General features: G+C 43.3%; 1 protein-coding gene across 8 annotated transcripts in view; it reads left to right on the plus strand.

Annotated features, from left to right (window-relative positions):
* Positions 1–17,504, plus strand: part of ARHGAP26 (Rho GTPase activating protein 26) — a 914,282-nt gene that overhangs the window by 199,937 nt on the left and 696,841 nt on the right. The gene's annotated exons all lie outside the window — the stretch shown is intronic.

Here is a 17,504-nt window from a genome sequence, read left to right on the forward strand (position 1 = left end):
TTAGCCAGACATGGTGGCAGAGACCTGTAACCCCAGCTACTCGGGAGGCTGAGGCAGGAGAATTGGTTTAACTCAGGAGGCAGAGGCTGTAGTGAGCTGAGATCATGCCATTGCACTCCAGCCTGGGCAACAAGAGAGAAACTCTGTCCCTGCCCTCAACACCCACCCCCCAAAAAAAGGCCAGATGTGGTGGCTCATGCCTGTAATCCCAGCACTTTGGGAGACTGAGGCAAGCGGATCAGGAGTTTGGGACCAGCTTGACCAGCATAGAGAAACCCCATCTCTACTAAAAATACAAAATTAGCCCGGTGTGGTGGCACATGCCTGTAATCCCAGCTACTCAGGAGGCTAAGGCAGGAGAATCACTTGAACCCAGGAGGTGGAGGGAAACTCCCCGTAGGATTGCCTGCAATCTGAAATTGGCCCATTTCGATCCCATGGTGCACTTCAGCGTGTTTGCCTATGTCCTCTGTATTTCGTGCAAATTGGCAACTGATTGAGAGGCTTGATCAGAAACGCAATACTGTAAATGGTACTGCATTTCTTCATCAGGCGGACATAGTGTCTGGTTGTCTCTTTTTTGTAATGTTAGTAGTTGTTGGTGCACATTGCCTCAATCTTAATTCACTGGGGTTATAGGCTGATGATTCTAATTCCTTTTTCTCATGCATTCACTGGAATACTTTCATTATAAAAAAAGTGCTGTGCCTCATCTAATATTTGCTTACACAGTGGCACAGTTCATATAGAAAAGACAGAATAAATGCTTTCTCTTTATCATCAAGTTTTTGAGATAATGAATTGATTCTCTGTCATCATCAAAAAGTGACTTTAAAAAACATCTGTGAACTCGTGGAGGTGTCTCATCCTTAGGGATGTGAGCCAGGTTGTTCAGCAAGGCCAAGGCTGCAGAGTCAGCCAGTGTCACTTCTGCTACATTCCATTGTTGAAAGCCAGTCATTAAAGCCAGTCCAGACACAAAGACTGGAAGGATAGACTCCAGCTTTTGATGTAAGGAACTGCAGAGGACTTGCCACCATTATGTAATCTGTAATACCTAGGTTTGCTGTAAATGCTTCCATGCTTTTTTGGTTTTCTGTTTCAACGTGAGGATTCAAAGACTATATCACTACCACTGTTTTACCAGAATCTGCCCTCTGAGTCAATTCTTATTTTACTGATTATCTGTAGAACTAGCTTTGTATAAACAAGGAGGCATCTAGCAGGTAAGGTGGCCATGACTTCTGCTTCATGTTCTGCTCCTGATCCTCATGGGTGGCAAGCTTTGCCTCCGTACTACTTCTTGGAGGTTACCTTGGAGACCTCCACAAAAGCCTTGACTCCTGTGCTTTCAGGCCCAGGAGGCCTTCTGGGTGCCCAAATGGTCTCTTCCATGCTCATTGTGCTAGGGCCACACTGTGTTCCTAACAGAGCTGTCCCTACTTCATGGGAACTCAGATCTGGTCCCTGGTGCCAGAAGCCTCTTACTATAACCTGTGTCCATTTCAGTCAATATCTACCATTAAGGCTGGGTGCAGTGGCTCATGCCTGTAATGCCAGCACTTTGGGATGCTGAGTCAGGTTGATCACAAGTTCGGGAGATTGAGACCAACCTGGGCAACATGGTGAAACCTCATCTCTACTAAAAATACAAAAGTCAGCTGAGTGCGGTGGCGTGTGCCTGTAATCCCAGCTACTCAGGAGGCTGAGGCAAGAGAATCGCTTGAACCAGGGAGTTGGAGGTTGTAGTGAGCCAGGATCACGCCACTGCACTCCAGTCTGGCAACAGAGCTAGACTCCATCTCAAAAAAAAAAAAAAAAATCTACCATTAACTCCTTCCTGCCGCTTCACCTCCTGAAAGCCTGTTTACTTGCAGATAAATCAAATCCCAAAATATGTATTTGCTCCCAACCTATACTGCTGTACTAGCCTGCCCCGTTACCAAACAGAGCCAGACTCTGAATCCCAGTTCAGGCTCAATTAAGATATCCTAATACATGTAGAAAAATCACCCCCATCCCAGATCACATTACTGTTTCCCTATATACTTTTCTGATAGCTTCGTATATGATTTCATGTCATTGATTTACATTTAAACTCTTAACCCATTTGGAATTTGTCTTAGTGTATTATAAGAAGAATCTAAGTTTTCCTCTAAATGATTTGCCAGATACAATTGGACTATTTGTTGAATAAACTGTCTTCCCCCACTGATTTGAAATCACATGCCTATTTCATTTACCAAATTCTTAGACACACACACACACACACACACACACACACACACTCAGGCACATGCGTGCACACACACATGCACACTTACACACATTCGGATCCTCCTCTGGGCTTTCATCTCCATTCTTTTCATCTGTATGGCAGTTGCTATATGGCAATTAATTAAAACATCAGAATATCTTGGCCAAGTGTGGTGGCTCACTCCCATAATCCCAGCACTTTGGGAGGCTGAGGAGGGCGGCTCACTTTCCTCAGCAAGAGCAGGAGTTCACCTACCTCAGTAGAGGTCAGGAGTTCAAGACCAGCCTGCTCAACATGGCAAAACCCCTTCTCCACTAAAAATACAAAAATTAGCCAGGTGTGGTGATGGGTGCCTATAGTCCCAGCTACTCATGAGGCTGAGGCAAGAGAATCACTTGAACTCAAGAGGCAGAGGTTGCAGTGAGCTAAGATCGTACCACTGCATTCCAGCCTGGGCAACAGAGCAAGATTCTATCTCAAAAATAAAAACAAAAACAAAAAAAACCCACATTATAATATCTTAAGTAATTGTAGCTTTTTAATGCATTTTAATGTCTGATCCTTGTGCCCTCAATTCTGGTGTTCCTGTTTACTTACTTGGTAAGATCGGGCAAGTTACTTAATTTATTTGTGCCTCAGTTTCCTTATTTATATGATGGAAGCATCAGTGGTACTACCTTAAAAGCTCATGTTGAGGAATAAAATACTCCATGTAAAATGCTAAGCCTAGTTCTTGGCACATATTAAATGTTCAATAAATGTTAGTAAATATTGAACAAATGTTCAATAAATGGTGGTTCAGTAAATGTCCACCACTGTTGTTATTTTTATTACTCATTGTTATTGGAAGCAAGAATGTGTCATTCATCTTTACATTTCCAACCTCTAGGACAGTGCTTGGATCAAGATAAATGTTAATATCAGCTAACATTTATTGAATATTTGCTATTTTTCAATCACATGCTAAACTCTTTAGACGCATTGTCTCAGGTACCCTTCCCAGCAGCCTGTAGGCTGTGGATTGTTATTCCCTCAGCACATGAGAAGACCAAGAACACGGGCTCAGAGACTACGTCAATCTGACTGTATCAAGATTGCAGTTAGTAAGCAGCAGAGCCAAGATCTGACTCCTGAACTAGGATCTTTATACTCCAGCGCACTTGCTGTGTGACCTTAAGTGAGTCATTTTCCTCTCTGGTATTCATCTTCCTCATTTGAAACTGATTGGGGTGAACTGGACCATCTCTAAAGCCCCCTCCAGCTCTGCTACTCTATAATTATTAGAAGTAGAAGACAAACCTGGCTGGGTGCAGTGGCTCACACCTGTAGTCCCAACACTTTGGGAGGCCGAGGTGGGCGGATCATGAGGTCAAGAGATTGAGACCATCGTGACCAACATGGTGAAACCCCATCTCTACAAAAAAATGCAAAAATTAGCCCGGTGTGGTGGCATGTGCCTGTAGTCCCAGCTGCTCAGGAGGCTGAGGCAGGAGAATTGCTTGAACCTGGGAGGTGGGGATTGCAGTGAGCCAAAATCATGCCACTGTACTCCAGCCTGGATGCTGGCAACGGAACAAGACTCTGTCTCAAAAAGAAAAAAAAAAAAAAAAAAAAAAAAAGAAGTAGAAGACAAACTTATAGCAAATGCCATGAAGATGAAAATCTCCTTAAAAAAATAATTCCAAGTCCCAGTCAGTGCTATATTTCTTTCCGGAAACAAATCATTACATTGACGGAATTGATTACATTAAATCAAACAGCTCTGATGGTTTCTTGGAGTTCACTGCCTTATTTGGCCAGCCTAGTGGACAGGATCCTTGAATGCTGCCTTAGTCTGTTTGAGCTGACACACACACACACACACACACACACACACACTCACAAATAGCTTAGCCTGGATGATTTATAAGCTATAGAAATGTATTGCTCACCATTCTGGAAACATGGAAGTCTAAGATCAAGGTACTGGCAGATTTGATGTCTGGTAAGGGTCCATTGTCTCCTCCATCAATGGTGCTTCATTGCTGTACCTCATATGGTGGAAGGGATGAACAAGCTCTCTTTTCCAGGCCTCTTCTAAAAGGGCAATAACCCCATCCATGAAGATGGAGCCCTCATGACCCAATCATCTCCCAAAGGCCCCCTTTCCCAATACTGTTGCACTGGAAATTGGGTTTCACCCCATGAGTTTTGAGGTGGCACCAACATTCATAGTAAGCGCATCAGTTAGGTTCTTAGTTACCAGTTGCAGAACCCCCTCTAGTTAGCTGAAGCAGAGATGGAAACCTATACACTTTCCCTAGAGGGCTAAAGGATTGTCAGACTGAGGCCACACAGCCAGGGACAAGGCCCAAGCCACACTAACAGATTTCCCTGGAAAGGGTCCGGGGTTGCCACAGCCACACACAGACTCTGACTGTGACGTGAGCTCTGGACTTCTGAGCCTCCTGATGGCTGCCCCCAAGCACCAGATGTCAGGCCATGACCCTTGCTAGAAAATGGATTATGCATGTTACTCTTGTGAAGGTAAATCTCTCTGATTAGAGAAGACTGATCACATACCTTCACTCCATCTTCAGGGAAGGCCAGGAATGTGGGGCAGCAACTTCTCTGAGAAGCAGGACTTCTTTTTTTTTTTTTTGAGACGGAGTTTTGCTCTTGTTACTCTAGGCTGGAGTGCAATGGTGCAATCTCGGCTCACTGCAACCTCCGCCTCCTGGGTTCAGGCAATTCTCCTGCCTCAGCCTCCTGAGTAGCTGGGATTACAGGCACACGCCACCATGCCCAGCTAATTTTTTGTATTTTTAGTAGAGACGGGGTTTCACCATGTTGACCAGGATGGTCTCGATCTCTTGACCTCATGATCCACCCGTCTCAGCCTCCCAAAGTGCTGGGATTACAGGCTTGAGCCACCGTGCCCAGCCAGAAGCAGGACTTAACAAGGTAAGCAATGTCCCACACTTGGAAACAGCCAGAAAGTACTGGGTGACCGCTGACAAGGGCAGCTGTCCCACAGATAGATTTATTGCATGCACTTTAGGAAGTCAGCTGAAGGCCATGCGTGGTGGCTCACACCTGTAATCCCAGCACTTTGGGAGGCCATGGCGGGTGGGTCACAAGGTCAGGAGTTCGAGATCATCCTGGCCAATAGGGTAAAACCCTGTCTCTACAAAAAATGCAAAAATTAGCCTGGTGTCGTGGTGGGCACCTGTAGTCCCAGCTACTCGGGAGGCTGAGGCAGGAGAATCGCTTGAACATGGGAAGCGGAGGTTGCAGTGAGCTGAGATCGCACAACTGCACTCCAGCCTAGGCGACAGAGTGAGACTCTGTCTCAAAAAAAGAAAAAGGAAGTCAGCTGTGCCTTATCATACAAGCATGTGTCTTAAAGCTGAGAGCTCTCTCTGAATCCAGACCTTGAAATAATAGTCACTAACACTCACTCCATGCCAGGCCTGAGCTAAACTCTACACACATTTTCCATTAGATCTCACAACAGTCTTATGAAGTGTCTACTATCATCCCCAGTAGGTATTATCATCTCCATCTCACAATTGAGGAAACTGAGGCACAGAGAGGAAGTATGTTCTCTATCATTCAGCTAGTAAACGATAGGCATATGATAGAACCCAGTGCGCGACTCATTGTTCTGCCTTTGACAAGCCGTCTATTGTGTTGAAGACCAAATCCTCATGCTGGGTCCCCACTAGCATTTTTCCTCCTCAGTTCAGAACTGAGTTCTGATGCCAAAATCAAAGAGAATTTTGCAGGAAAATAATGTCAACCAGATTTGAAAGAATCATCATGCAGAGTTCTCTTAATGGTTTCTGAGATGAACGGGTTTCAGTACAAGGCTGCTTTATTATCTTGGTTAAAATGAAAGTGTTGAACATTCTTGGTGGTTTTGTCCCTCTTTACCCTATTATACTGGGAACTGTGTCCCAAAGGAACTAATGTTGAACATAGTTCCCAGGCCTCAACTTCAGGGCCACTATAAAGTTCTGGAAACCTCTGTAGAAAAGTTCCTCTTCTCATCCCTTCACATGTATTCTTTCCGCTTTTCCAGACAGAGTCCGTGGCTGATTTGGAAAGAGAAATATTTAAAACAATCCCACCTCCCACCTCCCACCTTGCTGTATATACATGAGCATAAGTTGGTTATGAAATTCAATGCTTATTTGGCCCGAGGTTAAATTGTAAAGAGCTCTAAGGGCTCCATTTAGGATGGGGATAAATGCACAAATGAAAATGTACGTAACACAAGGAACACCCGCAATTAATGATGGCCACTGGAACAGCCTTCCTCCTGGGCCAGCAGCTCTCCTGCTTTGGAACTGGTTATATAAAATTGGCAGGAGGCAGGAAGGAGGGGACACTGTTGCTTCAGTGCAGGATGACAACTGAAACCAGGAGGGAAGGAGGTGGGAGGAGAGGCTGGAGCAGAGGGCCATAATTTCATTATGAATTCCTGCCTATTCTGAGCGATTGTCCCCAAATTTGTCATTGAAAGTGCAATTTCCTCTATGAAAATTGTCTTTCCAAGGACCTTGGGAAAGATTATGAGAACAGGAGGTAGGGTATCCAATTCTTGTTGGTAATGAACTTTATTCTATATTTGTTATTTAACAATTCTGTGTGCTGTTCAGTCTTTGGTAATAAAGTTAGCATTACTTTTTATTTCTTCATCTGTCCAACAGACATCTCCTGATGGTTCATTATGTGCCAAGTACTGTGCTGGGCACCAGACATATTGAACAGGTCCTGGTTACTGCCCTCTGGTGCTTATGCTCCATCAAGAGAAGCAGACAGGAAGCATCTAATCACAGACCGAAGTTTCATGCTTGTCAGGGTGACGTGTGCTATCAAGAGTCAAAGGATGTGATGAGAGTGGGCAACAGAAGTGACATTTGAGCTGAAACTAAGGACAAATAGGAGAAAAGCAGGCAAAAGGATGAGGGGGAGAGAAATGGAAAAAAACCAATCAAATGCCAGAAATGGGGCTGAAAAGATGTAGAAGTGGTTTGTAAGCATGGGTTTATCATCTCTTTTCTTATCATCTTTGCATGAGCTACATGAGTTTTTAAGAGTGGTCTGTGAGCCTCTTGCATCAGAATTACCTGGAAGTACAGTCAGCCTTCTGTGTCCACCAGTTCTGCATCTGCAGATTCAACCCATGGTGGATAAAATATATTGGGGGCCAGGTACACAGCTCAAGCCTATAATCCCAGCACTTTGGGAGGCTGAGGCAGGCAGATCACTTGAGGTCAGGAGTTCTAGACCAGCCTGGCCAACATGGTAAAACTTACCCCTCTCTACTAAAAAATACAAAAATTAGCTGGGCATGGTGATGCACTTGGAAGGCTGAGGCAGGAGAATCACTTGAACCCAGGAAATGGAAGTTGCTGTGAGCCAAGATCATACCACTGCACTCCAGCCTAGGTGACAGAATGAGATTCCATCTCAAAAAAGAAAAAGAAAAAGAAAAACGTTTGGGAAAAAAAACAAAACAATAAAATGATATAATAATAATTGCAAGTAAAAAATGGTACAACTATTTTCATATCATTCCCATTGTATTAAGTATTGTGAGTAATCTAGAGATTACATAATGTATATGGGAGGATGTGCCTAGGTTATCTGCAAATATTAAGCCATTTTACACAAGGGACTCGAGCATCCTCAGATTTTGGTATCTGGGGTCCTGAAACCAATCCCCCATGGATACCAAGGCACTCCTGTATTAAAAACTCACATTCCTGACCGGGTACATGTGGCTCACGCCTGTAATCCTAGCACTTTGGGAAGCTGAGGCAGTTGCATCACGAGGTCAAGACATCGAGACCATCCTGGCCAACATGGTGAAACCCCTCTCTATTAAAAGTACAAAATTAGCTGGGCGTGGTGGCACGTGCCTGTAGTCCCAGCTACTCAGGAGGCTGAGGCAGGAGAATTACTTGAACCCAGGAGGTGGAGGTTGCAGTGAGCTGAGGTTGTGCAACTGCACTCTAGCCTGATGACAGAGCAAGACTCTGTCTCAAAAAAAAAAAAAAAAAATCTGATTTCTGGGCCCCACACCAGGCCACTAAATCACAATCTCGGCTGGGTGCTGTGGCTCACACCTGTAATCCCAGCACTTTGGGAGGCCGAGGCGGATGGATCACAAGGTCAACCGATTGAGACCATCCTGGTCAACATGGTGAAACCCCGTCTCTACTAAAAATACAAAAAATTAGCTGGGCATGGTGGTGCGTGCCTGTAATCCTAGCTACTCAGGAGACTGAGGCAGGAGAATTGCCTGAACCCAGGAGGCGGAGGTTGCGGTGAGCCGAGATTGCGCCATTGCACTCCAGCCTGGGTAAGAAGAGTGAAACTCTGTCTCAAAAATAAATAAATAAATAAATAAAAATCACAATCTCTAAGAATAGGACCCAGTAATCTACACTTTAAATTCAGCCCACACCCCTCCCCTCAGGTGATTATTGTACACACTCAGTTTGACTTGAAAGCTACCTCTTGTATTAGAGGTTTGTAATTTCTGCAAAGACTACTGCTTATATGATACCATTTGATCTCTACAGTAACCTTATATGGAATACAGGTATGGGATATGTCATCCTTCCACCCTTACAGATGATGTAGCTGAGGCCTGGAAAGGTGAAGGGATTTACTCATTCATATGCCTTATGCCCTCGTCATACCACCAGGGTATGCCTCCAAGTTAGATTACAGGATGACCCCATTCACTTTACAAATATGATATAATATACCCAGGCATAGATTGCAAGCTTGAAGGTATACTTCTATTTCCTTTGTAGTGTTTGTTTCTGGCACAATATCACCTAGTAGTTTAGCACAGTCAGAAAAACCTAGAATTGAGTCCCAGCTCTGCCACTTACAAGCTGTGTGACCTTGTGATCTTCAATAGGTTACTAACCTTTCTGTACTTCAGTTAAGTCATTTGTCAAATGAGGACAAATAATAATTCCTACATCATTGAGTTGTTACAAAGACTAAGTATTGTATGCAAATACCAAGTACAGAAGTTTTTGAGCACCTGGTAAATACTAAAAAAAATGGCAGCTATTTTACCTATATATTTAGGACACATTGAAGATGTAAGTGTCACTAACTAACTGAAACCCAGTTAAGTATCATAAGAGATGTTACACATGGAAGGCTTAAATAAATGCCATGAGTTATTCAGGCAGAGACATATAAGAAAACCCAGTATCACTGAGCACATCTAGCATCCGGATTTTGGTATCTACCTAGCATTTCTCACAAAATCAAACTAGGCCTCCTTGGAGAAATATCAATTTAAGGTCTGAAGAAGGGAAAGTATGAAGTGAGTCTGAAACTTTTTTTTTTTTTTTGAGACAGAGTCTTGCTCTGTCGCCAGGTGCCAGGCTGGAGTGCAGTGGCATGATCTCGGCTCACTGCAACCTCTGCCTCCTGGGTTCAAGCAATCCTCCTGCCTCAGCCTCCCGAGTAGCTGGACTACAGGCACATGCCACCACACCCAGCTAATTTTTGTATTTTTAGTAGAGATGGGGTTTCACCATGTTGGCCAGGTTGACCTCATGATCCGCCCACCTCAGCCTCCCAAAGTGCTGGGATTATAGGCATGAGCCACTGCGTCTGGCCAGTCTGAAACATTTTATGGCCAAGTGCTGTGTCTCAAACCTGTAGTTTCAGTACTTTGGGAGGCTGAGGCAGGTGAATCACTTGAGTCCAGAAGTTCAAGACCAGCCTTAGCAACATGGTGAACCCCATCTCTACAGAAAATACAAATATCAGCTCCTTGTGGTGGTGTGTGCCTATAGTCTTAGCTACTTGGGAGGTTGAGGTAGGAGGATCTCTTGGGACCAGGAGGCTGAGGTTGCAGTGAGCTAAGACTACACCACTGCACTCCAGCCTGGGCGACAGAGGGAGACCCTATCTCAAGCAAACATCTTACTGTGCCACTGTGATATTGTGAAATAAATATATATACAGTTATGCATTACTTAACAAGGGGGATACATTTTGAGAAATGCATCACTAGGTGGTTTTTTTCATTGCATAAACCTCACAGAATGTACTTACACAAACCTAAATGGTGTAGGCCACTGCACACCTAGGCTATATGGTATACAGATAGACTTTTTACTCCTAGGCTACAAACCTGTACAGCGTGTACTGTACTGAATACTGTAGGCATTTGTAACACAATCAGATATTTGCATATCTAAATATGTCTAAACATAGAAAAGGTACAGTAAAAATGTAAAAGACTTTTAAAAGTGGTTTACCTGTATAGGGTGGTTCCATTATATTCTTATAAGACCATCTTTGTATATGTGGTCCATTGCTGACTAAAAGTCACTATGTGGCACATGACAATATACATGTATGTATATATTTTTGTTTTCATGCACAGTTCCTGACTTACAGCTTCTAAAACCCTTGTAATTTTCTATATGATTAGAGCAATTGGTATACTTTTTGTTAAAATATTTGGCCCTTTGTCTTGGGTTTCTGAAACAGGTAAAAGGTGAAAGATGTGTCTTTGGTTATACATAACAAGCTTCTTTCGACTATAGCGACTACAGTGAACTTATTTTTATGATGTGATTTTTGAAAAATCCCTAGATAACCATAGGATGGGGGCTGGTTGCCAGGGGAATCAACCATGTAATTACAGGGTTCAGTTCTCCCACCTCCTCCACCTTTGGGGAGGGGAGAGGGACTGAAGGTTGATCACCAATGGCCGGTAGTTTAATCAATCATGCCTATGTAATGGAGCCTCCATAAAAACCCAAATAAGACTGGATTCCTTTAGCTTCCAGGTTGGTTAAAAAGAACGCATCCAAGTGCTGGCAGAATTGTGTACCCTAGTTCTGCAGGGAGGGAAGCTGCTACTCTTGGGATCCTTTGAAACCTTACCCTATGTATCTTTTCATCTGGCTGTTCATTTGTATCCTTAAAAAAAAAATACTTCATAATACATAGGTAAATGGAAGTAACTTTTCTTCTTAGTTCTGTGAGCCACTCTTACAAATTAATTGGACCCAAAGAGGGGGTTCCAGGACCCCAATTTATAGCTGATTGCTCAGAAGCACAGGTCATAACCTGGGGTTTGTTACTGGCATCTTAAGTAGGGGGCAGTCTTGTGGAACTGAGCCCTTAATCTGTGGGATCTGGCCATCTCTCCAGGCAGAGTATGTCAGGCTTGAATTGAGTTTGAGGATACTGAGGATATCCAGGTGTCTGCATAGAACTGCTTGGTATATAGGGAAAGGCCATCTCCTACATCTGATGTCAGAAGCAAAGTGTTGAATGACTGTGTAAGAGGGTAAGAAAAATACTGCCCTTTAGTTTTTTCCCCATCTTTAGACTCATAAAGCAAAGAAATACTTAAAGATTGACGGGAACACATGAAAAAGACAGATGAGCTAACTCAAAGTGGATCCCTTTTCCCAGATCTGGGACAAATGATGTTGATTGTTTGCAGTGGTGATTAAAAAGATGGGATGGAACAGGGAAAGCTTTTTTTTTTTTTGACAAAATGCCCATGGCCATATATGGAAGAAATTATAGAGTCAGAAAAGTCAGAAAATTATTGTTTTCTGACACTGGCATAATATGGGATTCAGACAACAATCATTGTTGTGTGCTAAAACCATTGGTTAAATGTTGTTGGGAAACAAGATATTTACATGGCCTTAAATATTATTTAATATTACTTATTTTAATATCATACAAAGAGAAAAGCGTATATTTCTGATAGGGAGATCTGGTAAATACCATCGAACTGAAGAACCAAATTTAGCATCACCTATCACCGGCCAGACTGACATGATGTGTCTTCTGATGAGATGCAACAAGAAGTATGCAAGTTCACCCATGCAGCAGTGTAGTCAAAATTGTCTAATGAGTCAAACAATAGGAAACAATCAGACAAATCCAGAAAGACCTCCTTCAGAACATCTGACTGTTCCTCTTCAAAACATTTACTGTTGTAAAAGATAAAATGGGAAGAATGTTCTAGGATCTAAATCTAGATGAACATTTTAGAATTTAATGTTGTAGCATCTAGATTAAAGGAAACCAGAGACTTAGAAACTAAATACAGTATATAGTCCTTGATTGGATCCTGGCTTTTAAAAACAAGTTATAGGGTTTTTATATATAAAAAAAAACGCCTGTAATCCCAGCGCTTTGGGAGGCCAAGGCAGGTGGATCACGAGGTTAGGAGTTCAAGTACAGCCTGGCCAAGATGGTGAAACCCTGTCTCTGGTAAAAATACAAAATCAGATGGGTGTGGTGGCACACGCCTGTAATCCCAGCTACTGGGAGGTTGAGGCAGAGAATTCCGTGAACCTGGGAGGCAGAGGTTGCAGTGAGCCGAAATCATGCCACTGCACTCCAGCTTGGGCAACAGAGCAAGACTCAGTCTCAAAAAAAAAAGTTCAGCCTGGCCAACATGGTGAAACCCCACCTCTATTAAAAATACAAAAATTAGCTGGGCATGGTGGTATGTCCCTGTAGTCCCAGCTACTTGGGAGGCTGAGGAAGGGAAATCACTTGAACCTGGGAGGCAGAGGTTGCAGTGAGCTGAGATTGTGCCACTGCACTCCAGCCTGGCAACAGAGTGAGACTCCGTTTCAAAAATAAATAAATAATAAAACAAGTTATAAAACAATTTAAATGTCTATCAACTATCAAATAGATAAATATGGTATATCCATATAATCTCAATATTATTCAGTCAGAAGAAGGAATGAAGTACCAGATACACACGCTGAAAACATTATGCCAAGGGAAGGAACCCAGACATGGACACATACTGTATGAGTCCATTTCTATGAAATTTCCATAATAGGCAAACCCACACAGACAGCAAGATCAGTGGTTTCCAGGGGCTGTGGGGAGGTGAGGAATAAATAGGGAATGACTGCCACTGGGCACGGGATGTTTTTCTAGGTGGATGAAAACGTTCTGGAATTAGATAGTGGTGATAGTTGTGTAACCTGTAAATATACTAAAAATCTGAAATCTGAGTTGTGCACCTTAAAAGGGTGAGTTTTATGATATGTGAATTATATCTCAATTTTTAAAAAGCCATAATGGACATTGGGACAAATGGGGAAATTTGAATGAACTATCTCTTAGGTAATTTTTTTTCACTGTTAAATGTCTTGGATATAATATGGTATTGTGGCTTTCTTGAAGTATGTTCTACCTCTTAGGAAATATTTAGGGATCATTGTGCTTTAACCTTCAAATGTATCAAAAAGAAGTATTGAGAGAAAGCAAATGTGGTAATATTGTAATACAGTTGATCCTTGAACAACAGGTCTTTGAACTACAATGGTCCAAAGGAAAATTCCAAGAAAATGCTTGGAATTTTCTTCCACTTCTGCCATCCCTGAGACAGCAAAACAACCCCTTCTTCCCCCTTTACTCTCCCCACTCCTTCCCCTTTCCCCCTTCCCTTCCTCTCCTCCCTCCTTCCCCCTCCTCTTCCCCTTTTCCTGCTTCCCCCCCTTCCTCCCCTTCTCCTCCCTTCCCTCCTCCTCCTTTTGCCTTCCCTCTTCTCTCTCCTTCCCTTCCTCCCTCTCTTCCTCCCCCTTCTCTTCTTCCTTCCTCTTTTTCCTCCTCTGCCTACTAAACGTGAAGACCTTTATGATGATCCTTTTCCACTTAACAAATAGTAAATATATTTTCCTTATTATTTTCTTAACAACCTTTTCTTTTCTCTAGCTTACTTTATGGTAAGAATACCACGTATAATACATTTAACCTATAAAATATATGTTAATAAACTGCTCATGTGATTGGTCAGACTTCCAGTCCACAGTAGGCTCTTAGTAGTTAAGTTCTGGGGGAGTCAAAAGTTATACTCCATTTTTTACTGTGTGGGGGTCTTAACCCACATGTTGCTCAAGGTTCAACTGTAATTGGTAATCTAGGTCAACTGCATATGGGAGTTCATTGTATTCTTTTAGTTTTTTGTAGCTTAAACTTTTCAAAATAAAAAGATGGGGATTGGTGGGACCACTTACTGAATGTCTATGGCAAACCAGATAGGAGGCTGTAGATTCCTATGGATTGTGACAGGGAAATTAGGAATACTGAGGCATGCCTCTACCTCCTTTCTGAGTGAATCCTCGATGGAGAGTGGATTGTAGGCTTCCCTTTAAAATTTTCTCTTGGTTCTACCAGCATCGGAGACAGAAACTTAGGCTGTTTGTCTTCTGGAAAAGTCATTCTGTGCTTGTGCTTCCTAGGTATAGCGGGTGTCCTGAACCACACTGTCTGATTTAATAGCATTGGTTGGGGGTCTTAAGATCTTCTGAAGAGCTAGTGTTAACTTTATGAGTAAAACTGAAAGGGTGATGAGATGCAAGTTGGTGGGGGGTGAAGGCCTAAGAACAACAAGAAAGAAGGGGGTATGCATAGGCCCCTTTAGTGGGGAAAGCAAATGGTCAAGGCTGAGAACCCTAAGCTTGGCTGTTGAGTTTGGGTAATAAATGGGAAGTGAGGCAACCAGTGCCCCAACCCCATCTGCAGGCTCTAAATAGTAAAATGAATCCATGGGGGATTCTGTTCAGGCTCGGGTGCTCCTGGCTAGTGGTTAGGAAGCAGCGGAATTGGTGTCTCCTATTGTCCCACTTAGTCACGTTACCCCTCTTAACCAGAGAATCACTGTCATCTGTTCAGCCTCTTTTTTTGTTCTGTTATTTTTGCCTCAAGGAGGCTAGGAGAGAGCCTTATAGAGCTCAACTAACTAGCATTTACGTTTGGACAGAGATTCAGGGTCTCAGGGTCTCACTTGGGAGCCGGGGCTGGGATTGTGGAAATGGCTGAGTAGCAGCAGCAACGACATAAGGAAGGTTTTGTGAGGCTGACAGGGAAGGGTGGGGAAGACTGGATTTCTGGTTCACCCCGACCACTGGTGCCTTCTATTTTTAAAACAGACGTGCTTCATCCTTCCCAGAGCAGGGGCCAAAGATGGGAACTCAAAATGCAAAGTCCCAGCCGGGGAAATTAAGCTGCAAGAGCTCAACGCCTAAAAAATATTGACTGTTTCTTTTTTTAAGCTAATATTCCAGATTTCTTATGAAAGTCAACTTAGACATCCAGGACACAGGAAACAAGGCAAGAGGCCGTAGCCAGCTGCCTCAGAGGACCCGGGACACTTTCTTAATAACATCCAGATGGTTCCAGAGAAATTGCTAACATCTTGAAAAAAAAATCAGCTGCAGGAGAAATGAGATTCAAGTGGTTTAGGAAGGACAGCCTGGAGGAGAGTCCCAAGGGACTGAGAGTGGGTCTGAAATGGAAACCTCTCTGGTGGGATGACTACTTCCTACATACAGCAAGGCTGGAGGGGAGTAGGTGTAAAAATCCAGGGCTTGTCTTGGAGCCTTGTGGTGGCAAGGGAGCCTAAATAGAACTGGCCTCCTGGTCATGTTAATCCATTCACTAGCCTGGGCTTGCAAGAACTTTTACATTATTTTTTCTTTGTCTCAGGGAGGCCCATTGACTTTGCAATCTATTGTATCTGTTAGGTTCTGCAGGCACAGGGTTCAGGGCCAACGGGTTTTGAGAGCCTACAGCAATATTTAGCCCTGGAAAAATGTTATATAGATAGTATATATAAAATCCTATATATGATATGCATCTATATAGGCAGCAAAATGTATGTATGTATGTATTTGAGATGCAGTCTTGCTCTGTCACCCAGGCTGGAGTGCAGTGGCACAATCTCAGCTTACTGCAACCTCTGCCTCCTGGGTTCAAGTGATTCTCCTGCCTCAGCCTCCTGAGTAGCTGGGATCACATGCACTCACCATCATGCCTGGCTAATTTTTTTGTATTTTAGTAGAGACGGGATTTCGCCATGTTGGTTAGGCTGGTCTTGAACTCTTGACCTCAAGTGATCCAACCGCCTTGGCCTCCCAAAGTGCTGGGATTACAGGCATGAGCCACAGTGCCCGGCCTTAGACAGCAAAATATAAATATGTCTTCCAACACATGAAAAGAACCCCCCCAAATTTAAATAAGTGGATTAAATGCCTATAATAGCTAACCGGTTGTGTCAACTCCATCAGTTCTTAAGTTTAGTATTCATTAAAAGCTTTGTTTCATTTGGAAACAATCTGTATGTTAGACTTTCTCATTTCTGAGAAATTGTTTCAACATCAACTCCTTGGAGCCAAATAATTTTAAAAGCAAAATTTTAAAATCCTTCCATCATTATACTATATGCTATGGAATGAAGAGGCTTTGGGCTCACAAAGACCTTAGCATGATCCTGGGTGTTCGGAAGAGGTGAGTGTCTCTTCCTCCCTCTCCTGGCAGTTGCCGTCCCCCAAGGAAGAGGAAATGACTTGCTTGTGAAATATAACTGTTTGTGTGCAAATCACTTATTTGGGACCAAAACTGGGGGAGAAGGAAGTAGGAGCCATAGGCTCAGGGACTGATCAGGATTCTGCAAGCCTTAGTTTTCACTCCCCACAACAAATCTCTCACCTGGGCCATTTAGAGGCATCCCCTACCTCTCACTCTATCTGAGGGCTACCACTGCCACCCCTCCCCCACCCCCACCCTCGTTAACAGGATTCAGCTCCTTTGTCTGTGACCACAGGCAATGAGAGCTTCGGGGTGGTGGGAGGCGGGGAGTTGGTTGGCCTTTCTTGCAGCTCCCACATTCCAAATCAGGAAGCAGGCAGGAGTGGAGAATGAACAGCAAGAATATACACAGCCTGGAACTTCCAGTCTGAAACTTCCAGCATTTAGTATGAAAAATCTGTTCATAATTGAAAAAACAAAACACCTAATGCAGGAGCCAGAATTTTCTGCAACAAGCAACACTACCAAAAAAAGACTAGCCAAGAGAGCCTGCCGGAATTGGCTATAGAGCATTATACCAGGTAAACTCATCAGATAGAGCCATCTCTTTCCTTTGGGAGAACACTGACATTTAGGCTTTGGCTTCTTGGGATTCTGCTGGAGGACTCTTCAGTGGAATGCGATGACTCCTTCCTTCCTCCCTGAACTGAAATCCGGGCTATTACAATTCCAAATGGACACAGAGTCCTGCCAAGTTTATAGGAAATTGGAATGACAGCTTGGGTTCCCACCACTAGGGATAGCAGAAGCTGAATGCTCGGAGAATAAGTAACATTTCCCTGGTGATTCCCAGTGTGTCTATTTTTATTTTAAGGGGTTCTGTGTTTTCATTCAGTTTTGTGAATGGAGG

This window comes from Callithrix jacchus, chromosome 2 (assembly GCF_049354715.1).
Source record: "Callithrix jacchus isolate 240 chromosome 2, calJac240_pri, whole genome shotgun sequence".
Taxonomy (NCBI): Eukaryota; Metazoa; Chordata; class Mammalia; order Primates; family Cebidae; genus Callithrix; species Callithrix jacchus.